Source organism: Suricata suricatta, chromosome 3 (genome assembly GCF_006229205.1).
Source record: "Suricata suricatta isolate VVHF042 chromosome 3, meerkat_22Aug2017_6uvM2_HiC, whole genome shotgun sequence".
Lineage (NCBI taxonomy): Eukaryota > Metazoa > Chordata > Mammalia > Carnivora > Herpestidae > Suricata > Suricata suricatta.
In genome coordinates, this window is record NC_043702.1 from 92650007 (window position 1) to 92664428 (window position 14422).

A 14422-nucleotide genomic window follows, 5' to 3' on the forward strand; every position below is an offset into this window, starting at 1 on the left:
CTTACAGTATCTGTATCTCGGGGTGGGTCCTGGGTGTGCCACTTTCCCCAGCGCCTCTGGAGCCTCTCAGGAACACTGAACCCTAACAACCACCTAATATTTTCTAGAAAACTTTGCTCATATGTTCTTTCTACTCCTGGCACAATTTTTCTCTTTAGTTTCCCCAATGAGGACTTTGGAAAACCTACTCCACTAATAGTGCTTTGGGCAGGACATGAACAGCCCCCATATTGATTAATTTTGGGGCCTCCCGTACTTTATCATTGATTGTATTTGCTACTCCGTTCTTCCTGAAGCACTATTCTGAAGTACTGGTGTCTTGTTCCTCTCTTACTGGCTTCTGCTTAATTTATGGGCTTAATTCTCCTCCTCCCAAACTTCCATTACTGGATCCCTTTTGCTTCAGTGTTGTTCCTTCATCAGGTGATCTCACTTCAGTCCCATGGTTCCAAATACTGTTTCTACACACCGTGGAATCCCAAATTTCTGGGTCCCAGACCTCTTGTCTGAAGACAGATGTCCTCATCAACATTCCCTCTCCCATATGCAGTAGACTTCTCAAACTTAATTGCTCAAAGAAGAACAATTTATTCAATATCCTTGCACAAACATGCTCTTTCCATAGTCTTGTGTCAGGAGAGGGAACATTATTCAGTTGCTCAGGCTAAAACCCAAATATTATCTTTGATTATTTACTTTTTCCTTATTCTTACATTTAACCTAGTAGTAAATTCTATCACCTTGATCTTCAGAAATACATTTTGAATACAATAATGGATGATTCTCCTTGTTATGCGCTAGTCCAAGTGGCTGTCCTCTCCTGCCAGGAGCCTCCATCTGGTCCCCTTGCTTCTGTCATTGTTGTTGTACAGACACACTCCCATCTTTGTCTTTAGTAGTAGCAGAGGGATCATTTTCAAACTTCAGTGAGACGGTTTCACGCCTCAGATCAAATCCTCCTGAGACTGTTCCTTACTTCACTGAGAGCAAAAGTAAAGTTCTCGCCAGGATTGTTAGACCCTTGCGATCTGTCTTCTCTCTGTATCCCACCTCTGTGCTATTCCTGGAACTTGCCAGCACACTTCGGCCTCAAAGTCTTTGAATGTGCTCTTCTCTCAGCCTAGGACGAGTCTCCCAAGATAGCTCTCTGGGTTAGTTTCCTCATTTGCTTGGGGCCTTTGCTCAAATGTCTCCTTCTCTGTCAGTCTATATTCCCCTGAACCCTCTACTTCAACTCCTCTTTTCCCTCAGTTCTCTTTAACTTTTCTATGTAAAACTTAATTGAATTATCTTGTCTGTTTTCTCCACAAAAAAGTACATTTCATGAAGATGGAGACTTTTGTCTGTATTGTTAATGGCTGGATTCCCTGACCTGGAAGAGTGGCTGAACATAAATTGACACTCAAAAGTATTTATTGACTTATTGAATTTGGAATTATTTACACTGATCTCATTAATTTTTTAAGAGGACAGTGAGTGGTAATAGAGCTAACCAATAAACTAATGCCTGTAACAGTAAGGCGATAATTCTTAAAGAGTGGTCTCCAGACCAGTAGCATCAGAGTCACCTGGGAGCTTGTTAGGGTTATGGATTCTCCAACCCTATCCCAAGCACACCAAATCAGAAACTTAGGGGTTGGGTCCAACAATCTGGTTTAATCAGCCCGGGTGATTCAGATGATTCGAGTGAACAAGGGAGAACCATGACTGAGTAAACAAATGTGTTACGATCCCTCAGGTGATGCTTCCACTCCGTTCGAGTGCATGAGTCTCTTAAAATGCCCTAAAGCTCTCATGGGGGGGAGGGGTGACTGGTGCCAACTTACCTCTGGGCACATATTTCCAAGTCCTGTACTAGGTGTTGACATTATAAAGAGTTTATACCTTGACCTTTTTAGTAAAAGCAAAGAGTGTGGCTTTTTTAATGTCCTAGGACAACTTTGGAGGAGTAATAGATAATTAGAACATAACTGTCCAGATTTTGAAGGACACTGAATAGTAGACTCTGGGGGTTCTGTTATACTGTGCTGAGTGGAGTAGCATTCTGTGATCCAGTACTTGAGTGGAAGGAAACAGGTGAATAGTACAATATATTGATGCCGTGGATTCATCAGGCAATTCTGTGTTTTGATGTGTTACCAGATTTGGAGTAGTTCTTACACTTATTGTGGCTGAACTCTTCTACGCAGAATAGCTAGTGACCTAACTGAGGCTTTCCACTTATACAAGGTTCTATCGGTGTCTTTCCATCAAAGCAATAATCAAGGTTGAAATGAAGACTCTGCTATGCCACTTACCTATTTGTGTGTGTGTGTGTGTGTGTGTGTGTGTGTGTGTGTGTGTGTGTGTAAGGACACAAGTCTGAATCAAACTGACTCTGACCTTGGAGGCCTAGGTGTCAGTTTCTCAGAATCATTAGACAGTAGAAGGGCACATGTTGCCCAACGCAGGAGGGACCAAAGGCCAGCTAACACCCTTAACATTTCTTTTTTTTTTTTTTTAAATTTAAAAATTTTATATTTTTTTTACTTTATAAAGTTTCATTTTTTTAAACATATGCAATTATTTTCCATCATTTACAATACAGTAGTTGCAATGACACTCCAAACAGAAAAGCAAAGTAAAAAATCAAAACACCAACTTCTATTTCATGTAATTAGACTTATACAGAGATTAGAAGGTTAAGTAACAACTAGTTAATCACCTAATTACACAGCTATCTGAAGTGGCAGTCGTTATATAGCAGCTTATCTATGATACATTCAAGATAAATGTACGATTTATTACTTGCCCATAAGCTAAAACGCAGCCTGCTTAATACCTTTCCTTAAATCCCACCTCTATCCTACAGTATACTTGAGGTCTATGCAAAAAAGTAGCTACCTTTTATGTAGGAAATGGATGATTAAGTCCTTAACATTTCTAAGGGCAGGCCTAGAAATAGAAGCTACCCCTATGTAAGAGTCCTGGGCCCACTCTGTGATTGGTCAGTACTCTAAATGTTGTGATTGGCTTCCACTAAAAGTATCAATGTATGGTTAACTCTCCTTTCCCAAACTCATAAAGGCCCTACCCCGCCTTTGTTTGAGGCTCTCCGCATGGATCCATTGTGTTGGTGAAGTCTCTGAGCCTGAGCTTATAAGCCCGTAATAAAACCGCCCTTTGCTTTGGCATGCGTGACTTGGTCTCCCTGGTAGTCTCTGGTTTTTGGGGGTGATATTAAAATCTGGGTATAAGATGTGCATGTACACTATTCACTGCCTTGTTGACAAATTATATGTTACTGACTTGCAGAACTTTAGGAGGGAGAGAATTACTTCTCACTTGACCCTGAGCATGTGGGGGTGCAACTAAAATAAATTATCTTTACCATCTAAGTGAATTCCTTCATCTAACCGATATATACTTATTTCCCAAACTGCCATTGAAAGCCATGTATGATGAAATAGCTTACATAGCTTAGAAATACAATGATCACATCTTTTTTCCCACCTAAAGCCAAATATGATTATTATGTTTTTCCTCAAAGAACACATAGTTATCAGTAACAGCATCTTTATCAATTTTGATAAAAATTAAAAGGTGTGTGTTTGGATTCATTCCATTTATGAGAATAGAGTGCTGAATATGAGATGACAACCTAATTTCTTCCCTTGGCCTTGTTCAACCCAGTCAGGCAAATCAAAGCAAAACCAAAGCCAAACTTAGGCAGATTATATAATTAGCATGCTTTTGGGGGTTTCTTTCTTTTTTTAATGCTTTTTAAAAATTTATTTATTTTTGAGAGACAGAGAGAGACAGCGCGAGCAGGGCAGGGTCAGAGAGAGAGGGAGACACAGAATCCTAAGCAGGCTCCAGGCTCTGAGCTAGCTGTCAGCACAAAACCCAATGCGGGGCTCAAACCCACGAACCGTGAGATCATGACCTGAGCTGAAGCCGGACACTCAACCAACTGAGCCACCCAGGCACCCCTGGGGCTTTATTTCTGACCTTGTTTCCCATCATTGCATATAGCCACATGTCCTAAATGTAGGGGACAGTGAAATCATTCTGCTTTCATTTTCCATCTTAGCAACATGGAATCTACCCTGAGAGCAGTTGGCTGTGGGGGAGAGAGTGCTCTGCTTCAGTTTGGCCTGGTGCAGTGGATTGAGTGCTACACTGAGTGATTGTTTTAAGTCTGTCACTGTTGGACCCCAGGCAAATCACTTAACCACAAACTGAGCCTCTGTTTTCTACTTTGAAATGGTGAGCATGACTCAAAGCTGTTGGGAGGATCAGATGAGAAGAATGCCAAAGTGCTCGAAGTGCTTTAGAAAGCTGTGACTCCAAACCTGTATCCATCAACTAATACAGAGATGTAAAGTCGGCTGCTTAGTATTTAACTTGGTGTATTTGCTATATTAATTTCAGAATTATTGGCTAATATGTACACTGTTGCTTACAGTATAGGCCAAGCTGTTGTAACATAGAGTCCCAAAATAAAGTGTTTTAAAGAAACTAGAAAGTTCAGTCTTCTTCAAGTAGGAGGCCAAGGGGAAGTTTAGGGTGGGTGGACAGCTTCGTTAAGATCACCCAGTCTTGCCATCATCAGCATGAACCTTCTGTCTCTGGGCTCAAGGTTGTCAGCATTCCCAGGTCGGGGATGAACGTATAATTCGCAAGCCCCTTGTCTTTGGGTTGGATATTGCATGCACCATTTTTGCTCATGTCATTTTGGCTTGAACTCAGTTACATGTTCCTATCACCTTTGATGGAAATAGAATCTCTGGCTTGGAAGCCATGTGTCCAACTGAAGCTGGGAAGGAGTGGAAGCTGTCTTTAAAAGAAATAAAGGAATGTGTATAACGGGACAAGTTGGTAGTGTCCAAATTGAGATGTACTGTACTGTTAAACTGTACTAATAATTTTATTTGCATTGATTATATTACCTTGATAACAAAGTAGCAGGCCATAAAACTTTTCAATGGCTTTGGTTTCTACATGTCTCTATGCTTCTGTTACTGTTAATGGATAATAGTGAAATGTTCATATATGGCAGAGGCTGTATAAGATGCAGGGTTTTCTATTTATCATCCTATCAATTATCTCTCCATTTGATGCTAAACTTTGATTATGACTTTTGCATTGTATTGATCCTTAAGAGCCCATTATGACTTACACAGCATAGATAACTAAAGTCCCTAGATTAAGGATTAAGGATTAGCATTAGATAACTACTGTCCTTGGGATTAGGAGATCAGAGAAACACACTGATTTCTTGCAAAATTATCAATAGAGATGCCATTTCTGATTTATACTAACAGAAAAAAGTTAGTACACAGTAATTTTGGAAAAACTGCTGATGCCCTTAAGATTGTTATAACCTTTTCAATTGAAAAAAAAAAAAAAAACCGTTCCAGAAGACCAGAGTGATAGTTTTATAATTTCAGATTCTCTCATTATGAAACTGACCAAATAAATAGATGCTTTCATTTATTTAACACACCTTCAAGTACTGGAATGTTCCGAGTTCTCTGCCATGTATTCGAGGATATAAAAATGAAGTAAGACATGCTCTGAAGAGTGGTGCATATCCAAAGGAACTGGTTTTGGTAAATAGAAGGATACAGAGGATTGGACCTTGAGAGAGTGACCTAGCATGGAGGTAAATATTTGGGAATCTCTGGATTTTTGTTGACTGTGGAAGCCCAGGTACTCTACTGAATTTTCCAGTAGAAAGTGAAAGAAGGCTTTGGGTAGAACCCTACTCTTGATACGTAAAGGGGTGTAAGAAGGAAGGAAAAAGACAAAGGTCTCAGAACAGTAGAAGGAAACCAGAAACTGTTTCACAGCACACCAAGAAGGGATGGAGTATGTTTGACAGTATTACATGCTGCAGGAACTCATTATAAGGAACCCGCGATTCCACCTGTGGAGGTCACTCCTGGCTTTAACCAAACAATTCCATGGAAGAGTTTGCAGTGCAAGTGGAAGCAAGGTTGAGTTGTTTGATGAGTGAATGAGGAGGAATTAGAGATGGCTCATGGAGAGGTAATGGCAGTGAGATCAATTTGTTAGAGCTGGTATTTCTGAATTGATTTGTGTTTAACATTTAAAACTTGGAAGAATTTATGTTGGCACAGATGCCAAACATGAGGCCAATTTCTGTCTAGTGCTATGTAATTCCCAAAGTTGGTATGTTTGAGCTTTTTACAATCCCTGTGCAGGTGCAACATTTCATTAAGGTGACAAATAATTTTTGAGAGCAGCATCTTTTATTACAGTGGTTAGTCATTTTCTAATTATGGAAATCCCTGTGTTTAATATTAGTTGCGTTGATTTGAACAGCTGGCCTCCTGGTGTGTGTTTCTTTGCCCAAAGGTGAATTGGGAACCCTACAAGAGTGCTGACACAGATTTACACACTCTGCCATTAATTACACTGATTATAACATCAAGATTACATGGACAGATTTGGGATCTCTGCAAGCTCGATTTTAGTATTACATTTTAAACTCCACTTAAAACTAATGATACATCAGATCCTCCCACCATTAGAATTCATTTATAATGGGTCTTGCTCAGAACTGACCTAGATCAGACGGTAGGAGGTTCACATTAAATGGGCTTATGCTACACAGATATGCAATGTTAGGTATATCTATAAACCTCTAATCACTTTAAATGTTTCATACTAATTGCCTTGAAGCATGTGCATTAAAGAAATGAAAGGCGAATTTCCTGAAATACATCTCCAAAATGATTCTAATTTGCATAAGTTTTAGCCAAGAAGCAGATGTCTTTTTAGTGCTGTACCTTTATAAAACTTTTAAGGATATTATACAAATATGTCATGGTATAACTTAGTGTTCTTCTCTAATCGTAACTTGGGTGAAATGCTTTTAGCAGAACACTGACAAGGGCAAATAATAAAAGAAAGGACTTTTGTTCCAAACAGCAGCTTAGCTTTAGAAGAACATAAACTATTGCATTATGATATTTTGGATCTTGCTTTCTAAAATTTAATTATAATAAAATCTTTGTGGATGTTATTTTCTGGGGCTGTATTTTTCTTTACAAAAACACTTTTTTAATCTGTATAGTGAACATATAGTAAACTAGAAAGAGAAGTATACAGAAGAAATTTAAACCATAGTACTACCATATACTATGTTTTGTTCTCTTTTAATCTTTGTGTTTATTTTCAAAATTGTGATTAAAAAAGGGTTGTACTTTTTAAAATCCTATGTCTCTTCCCTACTATACTGTTTTCCATTTTATTTTATATTCTTTACAAATTTAAGAAATTATATAATTCTTCAAATGGCCAAAGTATGCTTTTTTCTTAATCATTCCCACAATTTCAGAAGCTAGGATATATCAAGTTTTTCCATGATGTCATAAATAATATCTGAACATCATTTGTTTCAATTTGATTATTTACCCAGGGCGATTTCTAGACATGGAGTTTCTGGATCAAAGGTACATGAATGCTTTAATTTTCATGACCTGTTATCAAATTGCTTTCCCCAATTGTTACCCATGTAGACAAAATATACCCTTATACTTATGTTTTTCTGATTATCAAGTCAAGTATAGAACAAGCATTTATTCCTATGTACAAAGAGACTTTTCAAGGGGCACCTGGGTGGCTCAGTCGGTTGAGCATTGGGCTTTGGCTCAGGTCATGATCTCGTGGTTGGTGGGTTCCAGCCCCGCGTCGGGCTCTGTGCTGACAGCTAGCTCAGAGCCCGGAGCCTGCTTCAGATTCTGTACCTCCCCCTCTCTCTGACCCTCCCCTGCTCATGCTGTCTCTCTCTGTCTCTCAAAAATAAAAAAAAATAATAAATAAATAAACAAGGTTTTTCTGTGATCGTTCTTTCCTCTTTCTCATCCCCCTCTTCTGTCCACAACAAAGATATATAATGTATACTCTGAATCTTTCTTTTGGGGGCTTTGTTTAATTTTATATTTACATTTTTTGACATAAATCCACTTAAATTCTTTTGAATTTTTGTTTTTTATTATAAATATTATAAATCCCTATGCATCACTCAGGTTTAGAATGCACATGTAAATATATACACAAACACACACACGTATACATATATGTATTAGGTACATTTTCATCTCTTGGGCGTTTGGTATCTAGCTGTATATGTAGGTATACACACAGCCTTAAGTAAGGTCAAAGTACACATACACACGTTTTCAATTAAATTAGGTGCTTTACTTTCTGAATTCATGAATAGCTGAGAATATGTTTCTGTTACTTTGTTACAGAATAGCTACGTGATTGGTGATATCTATGGATTAAAACTCAAAGTTCTATGTACTTATTTCAATGGACACCAGGGGTGGCTGGAAGCTATGAACAGCCTGTCTTCAATCCTTGGTAGGAAACCCCTTTGTCGGTGGGATGCTTACAGTCCCTCTGCCCCATCCACTATTTTTTCTTTAACTCTTATGCAAATGGATGTATGAAAAAACTATCCATACACATGTTTCAGAGCGTCTCTTTCTGGATACTACTGAGCATGTTAAAGTTCTTTCTAAAATGCTTTTCATGTTTCACCGTCATGTCCCGCCCCTGCCGGCCAGGCAGTAAATCCTTGCAGGTTCCTTCCTGAGAGAGGGAGAGAGAATTGGGGGGCAGGGAGCACAGAGAGTGGAAGCCAGACAAGCGTTTCTGATCAAGCCTCCTTTATTCTTCCACACACACACACACACACACACACACACACACACACACACACACACTCTCTCTCTCTCTCTCTCTCTCTCTCTCTCTCTCTCTCTCTCTCTCTCTCACACTCTCTCCTTACAGACAAGAAAACCCACCCTATATAGGGTTTAGGGCAAGACACTGACAGGGTTGGTTGCTAGGAAACAGGGTCAAGCTAGGGTAAAAAAGGAAACAAACTAAAGTTTTTAGCACAGCACGTGAAGGGCCAGATACCACCATGCCGGTAGGCGATTGATCTTTGTTTTTCTGGCTTCTCCTGGCAGGGAGTGGCGCTCCCCTGCCTATTTTTGCAACTCCTCCTCAGGGAGTGACATTACTGGCTAGTAAATGGCCAGCAGCTGAATCTTTGCAGCTCCCCACATTTCACTTAATCAATTTCAGAGTAACTTGCTGTCCTGTGACTGAGGGTGATATCTTCGTCATGGGTTTTGTGTTTTATGTTTTCAATGTACTTATTCTGGAGTGACCCATCCAGATACTCCATGGGCAGTGTCCATTCTACTTTGTGTCCATCTGCATTTATGGAAAAATTTTCTCGAACCTCTCCTAAATATCCAGTATCTTTCAGGCATTTTTGGGAGCTGTTTTAGTGAGATGGGATCTTGTCATGCCCTTTCTTTCTTGCTGTGCCTTAGACACTTTGGAATCATGGAGACCCTGTTTAGTAACATCCAGTATGTACGTTATACCCCAGCTCTTGCTTGAGGTATAGTAGCTACATTGCACTTGATTCAACTGTAGCTCACTGTAAACCAATCTGCCCTCACCATCCATCTTTTCCTTGGAGGTAAATCCAAATAGATGGATAGAAGTGATTCCCATTGGAATCTTTCTTTATTCTTATAAAGTGATAGGGATTTCTTTTTAGTTAACTAATTTCTCCAATTCAGGGGACAGAAACAATGAATGTATGAAGATGCTGCCTCAGTTGTTTTAGCCAGGGACGAAATTAACAGAACGTACATGTAAACATCTTATTCTTTTCTCCATTTATTTCACTTAGCTGTCTGTGTGTATGTGTGTGTATTTGAGAAGAGATGAGAGATGAGTGTGTGAGAGATGAGTGTATAGGCAATACCAAAAAGCACTCAAGCAAAATATATTGGATGTTAGAGGGAAGAGTGCTATGGAGAAAAATAAAGCTCAAAAGGAGGGAAAAGTCATAATTCTAGTTTCCCATTATCACGTGGGTTAGGACTTCATAGTTATCTCAATAGCTACTTTAATAGAAAAATGGGTGAAGCTACTTTATTTATTTGTTTAATTTTGATAGTAAATTGTATTACTGTTACCACTATTGTTATTCTGGTTAAGTGTTCTAAGCAGAAGAGTAGCACACACAAAGACAGTGGGGATGAGCTGGCCAGCAGGGTAGGCTGAGTAGGAATATTCAGCGTGGTTCTGGACTGGATTCATATCAGGATTCCAATCCTGGCTCTGCCACTTCTTTGCTGTATGACCCTGGAAACTCTGTTATGTCATTTTCAAACTGGGGATAATAAGAGTATCTACCTTTTGGGGATATTGAGATGAAATGAGAAAATGCTACAAAGGTACTCAGCACAATGCCTGAGCCAATGAAGTTTTGTGTAAGTTTTCGTTAAGATAAAAATAATAGGTCAGGAAGCCTTTGCATGAGTTGAGTATTCTTAGTGCTAACCGCTGTTTGCTGAACTAGATTCGACTTCTTCATTTCACCTTGGCAATAGCACACTCTAGTATTCACACGGGTAATGGTCTCCTGGCCGGACCCAGGGGCATCCTACCCAGACCCTGTGGAGAGCCCTCACCTCAATCGTCTCACTATCACGGAGCAGTTAGAGAGTGGGAATCTTTATACTATTTTTATGTATATTTTTTATTTAAAAAATTTCTACATGTTTAAATTTTAATTTCAGTTTCGTTAACGTACAGTGGTATATTATTTTCAAATGTGCAATCTAGTGATTCAGCATTCCTTACAATACCTGGGACCCATCACGATCAGTGGATCAGTGTACTTTTTGAATTTTTTTTTTGTCTTTATTTTTATTTTGAGAGACAGAGACAGAGAGTGAGTAGGGGGAGGGGCAGAGAGAGAGAGAGAGAGAGAGACGGAATCTGAAGCAGGCTCCAGGCTCTGAACTGTCAGCACAGAGCCCGACATGGGGCTTGAACCCATGGACTAAGAGATCATGACCTGAGCCGAAGTCAGATGCTTAACCAACCACCCATGCAGTGTACTCTTTAATCCCTTTCATCTATTGCACCCATCCCTCCCACCCATCTCCCTCTGGTAAGCATCAGTTCTCTATATTTAAGAGTCTTTTGGTTTTTCTCTCTTTTTCTTTGTTTATCTGCTTTGTTTCTTAAATTCCACATATGAATTAAATCATATGGTATTTGTCTTTCTCTGACTGACATATTTTGCTTAGCATTGTACACTTTAGATCCATCCATGTTGTTGCAAATAGCAAGTTTTCTTTTTTTTTTTTAATGGCTGAGTAATATCCTAGTGTGTGCCTGTGTGTATCTTCTTCATCCATTCATCTATCCATGGACACTGAGGCTGCTTTCATATCTCGGCTATTGTAAATAATACTGCAATAAACACAGGGGTGCGTATAACCTTTCAAATTGGTGTTTCTGTATTCTTTTAGTAAATACCCAGTAGTGGAATTACTGGGTCCTATGGTAGTTCTATGTTTAATTTTCTGAGGAATCTCCATACCTTTTTCCATTGTGGTGCACAGTTTGCATTTCTACCACCAGTGCGGGAAGGTTCCTTTATTCTCCACACACTTGCCAACAGTTTTTGCTTGTGTTTTTAATTTTAGGCATTCTGACAGGTGTGAGGTGATACTGCATTGTAATTTTTAGTTTTATTACTCTGATGATTAGTGACGTTAAACATCTTGTCATGTGTCTATTGGCCATCTGTATGTGGGTGAAGCTGCTTTTTTATTTCAGAGAAAGAGTGAAAGAGAGAGAGAGAGAGTGAGTGAGTCAGGTTTAAGCAGGCTCTATGCTGAGCGTGGCCTTGATGCCCTGACCCTGAGATCATGACCTGAGCCAAAATCGAGAGTTGGACGCTCAACTGACTGAGCCACCCAGGAGCCCCAGGTGAAGCTACTTTAAATAGAAACAACCCATAGTGTCACTTGAAATAGGTTGTAAATCCCAGTTCAGTGGCCCCTACATTTAATGGTTAAAAATCTGTATCATTACTGTTAATCTCTGTCTAACATCCTATTCTAATATTCAGCAACTATAAATGAAGAAGCATATACTTAAAAATTTGATAATGGGTAAGATAAGAGAAATGGATATTACTTTCTCATTGTGAAGTGATTTGCCTTTAAGAAGAGGTGAGTGCTTTTATTAAAATCTATGCTTACCTCTTGGCAGACCCTATAGTATATGGTTACTTAAACTATTAAATTCTTAGAACACCTCTGTAAATTGAGTTTCTTCCTGAAGATGATGGAAATAAGCCTTAGAGAGATAAAATAATTTGGTCTAGGGGACATAGCTAGGTAAGTACCAAAACCAGGATTTGAACCTAAATCTCAGTTGAAAGATCCTAGCTATAATTTCCACACCTTTCAGCTTCATCCTCTCATTTGAGCTAAGAAGAGTGAACAAAATATATCAGATCTCTTGGTTTCAGTTCAAACCGTTTTCCAGAGCTAGCTTATTGATGATTTGGCCCTGCTTAGCTTGCTACCTGTATTTTACACTCCACACCACAGTCGCTCTGCTTCTGGCCCCACTGGCTTTTTTTCTGTTCTGTAAGCACCACATTTGGGGGGTCTTTGCATATGTTGTTTCCTTCCACTCCTCTCTCTTTTCTCTATATGCCTGCCTCCTTCTTCTCTTCCAGGTCTTAGCGTAAGTATCATTTGCTTGGATCTCCTTCCAACCGTTGTATACAAGGGAGGTTCCCTTCCCTATTTAAATTCTCTCCCTACTGGTGAGTTTCCTTCATAGCATATCACCGGTCAGATGTCCACGTGTTCACTACCTCCCTCTACAGAGTGTATGCTCTTTGAGAGCAGGAAGTTTTTTTCTCTTGGTTATTACTTCATGAACCAAACTTAGAATAGCATTTGGAGTATAACAGATTTTGAAAAAAATAGTTGTGTTAAAGAATGGATGAATAGCTTTGAGATTTATGTATTTGTTTATATCTGGAACCTGTTTAAATATTTTTGATGGGTGTATTTGAAAACTAATGTTTTTGATAACTGACTATCCTAAATCTTTAAATGTTGATCGGGATACATAATACCATAACTATAAACTATTATAACTTTATTCATTAACATATTTCTGCTTTGGTTTTGATATGCTCAATGGTCTTGTTTAAATAACTAACCTGAAAAAGAGTATTTTTCAGCTAATTATCTGAAATAAAGTTGTACTGTTAGAGAATTAGCAGTTTTAGCTAGGTAGAGACATGCTGTGCTATCTAGCCTAACTGAAATAGTGTAGAAAGGTAAAAAGGCTACACGGGCAGATCCAGGTCCAGAAACTCAGGAAAAGGATTTTTCTATAATATCAGGTGAATTCTTACTGTGTAGTTTCTACCCTCCTCATTATAATACATATTCTTATAGGAGCAATAGATTATGTATAGCACTTAATCAGAACAAATCTATTTCAGAAAAAAATGAGTATTCATCAAAGTTCTCAGTTTATCTCAAAACTGTAAGAAACGAAACAGTCACTTTCATGGGTCCTTAACAGAAATCATTGCACACTCTTCTACTGAAGGCAGATACTATAAAGAGATACTAGAGGATTGCAGGCTAGATGTTCAAAGAGAAAGTAAAAGAGCAGGTCCAGGATGAAATCAATCATCAAAACTGTTACACACTGCGTTTTCCTTGATAGTTGGCAAATGAATCTATTGTATATGAACCTCATACTCAGAAATCACTAATTTAAAAAGCATTTTTAGTAACAATTAAACTTCTATAAATCTCATAAGGGAATTCCTTATTTTCAGAATTGTCTCTTAAAAACAGGTTGATTGACAAAAATCTACACATTTAATAAATATATACCTTGGTTTCGTATCTTCTTAGAAGCTAGATTCCTTTCTAAGAGACCAAAGAGGGGAGAAAACCCCAAAGTAATTAGACTGTTTTCATACAAGAAGCTAAAGGGAAATGGACATGTTTCATCGTTGCAACTAATATGCTCAGTGAATATAGAAAGCATTCTGTATAGTTCAAAAGTAGTGTTTTCAGAGGTGCCTGGATGGCTCAGCTGGTTAAGCGTCTGTGTCTTGATTTTGGCTCAGGTCATGATCTTACAGTTTGTGGGATTGAGCCCCTCACTGGGCTCTGTACGGACAGTAAGGAGCCTGCTTCAGATTCTGGGTCTCGCCTTCTCTATGCCCCCCACTATCTCTCTCTCTCTCTGTCTCTCTCTCAAATAAATAAACATTAAAAAATATATACTAAAACTTTTTTAAAGTAGTGTTTTTACTAGGAAGTAATTCTTGTAAGACCCTTGTAATCATGACCTGTATTGTCTACTTTATTCTTACTCTTCTAAGGCCAGCAGCACTGTTGGCTTACTTATTTTTATATGGTAGAATATATGGACCACAGTGTAGATTACTATGAAATGTAGCTTTCTTTTGTGAATGAGAAGTTTTTATGATGACTTTGAAGAACTCAAATTCTGTTTATAGAATGGTCTGAAT

The 14422-nt window shown here is 38.6% G+C and overlaps 1 protein-coding gene across 1 annotated transcript in view; it reads left to right on the forward strand.

The window, feature by feature from the left end:
- Positions 1–14422, forward strand: part of NCKAP5 (NCK associated protein 5) — an 857737-nt gene that overhangs the window by 235597 nt on the left and 607718 nt on the right. The window lies entirely within an intron of this gene.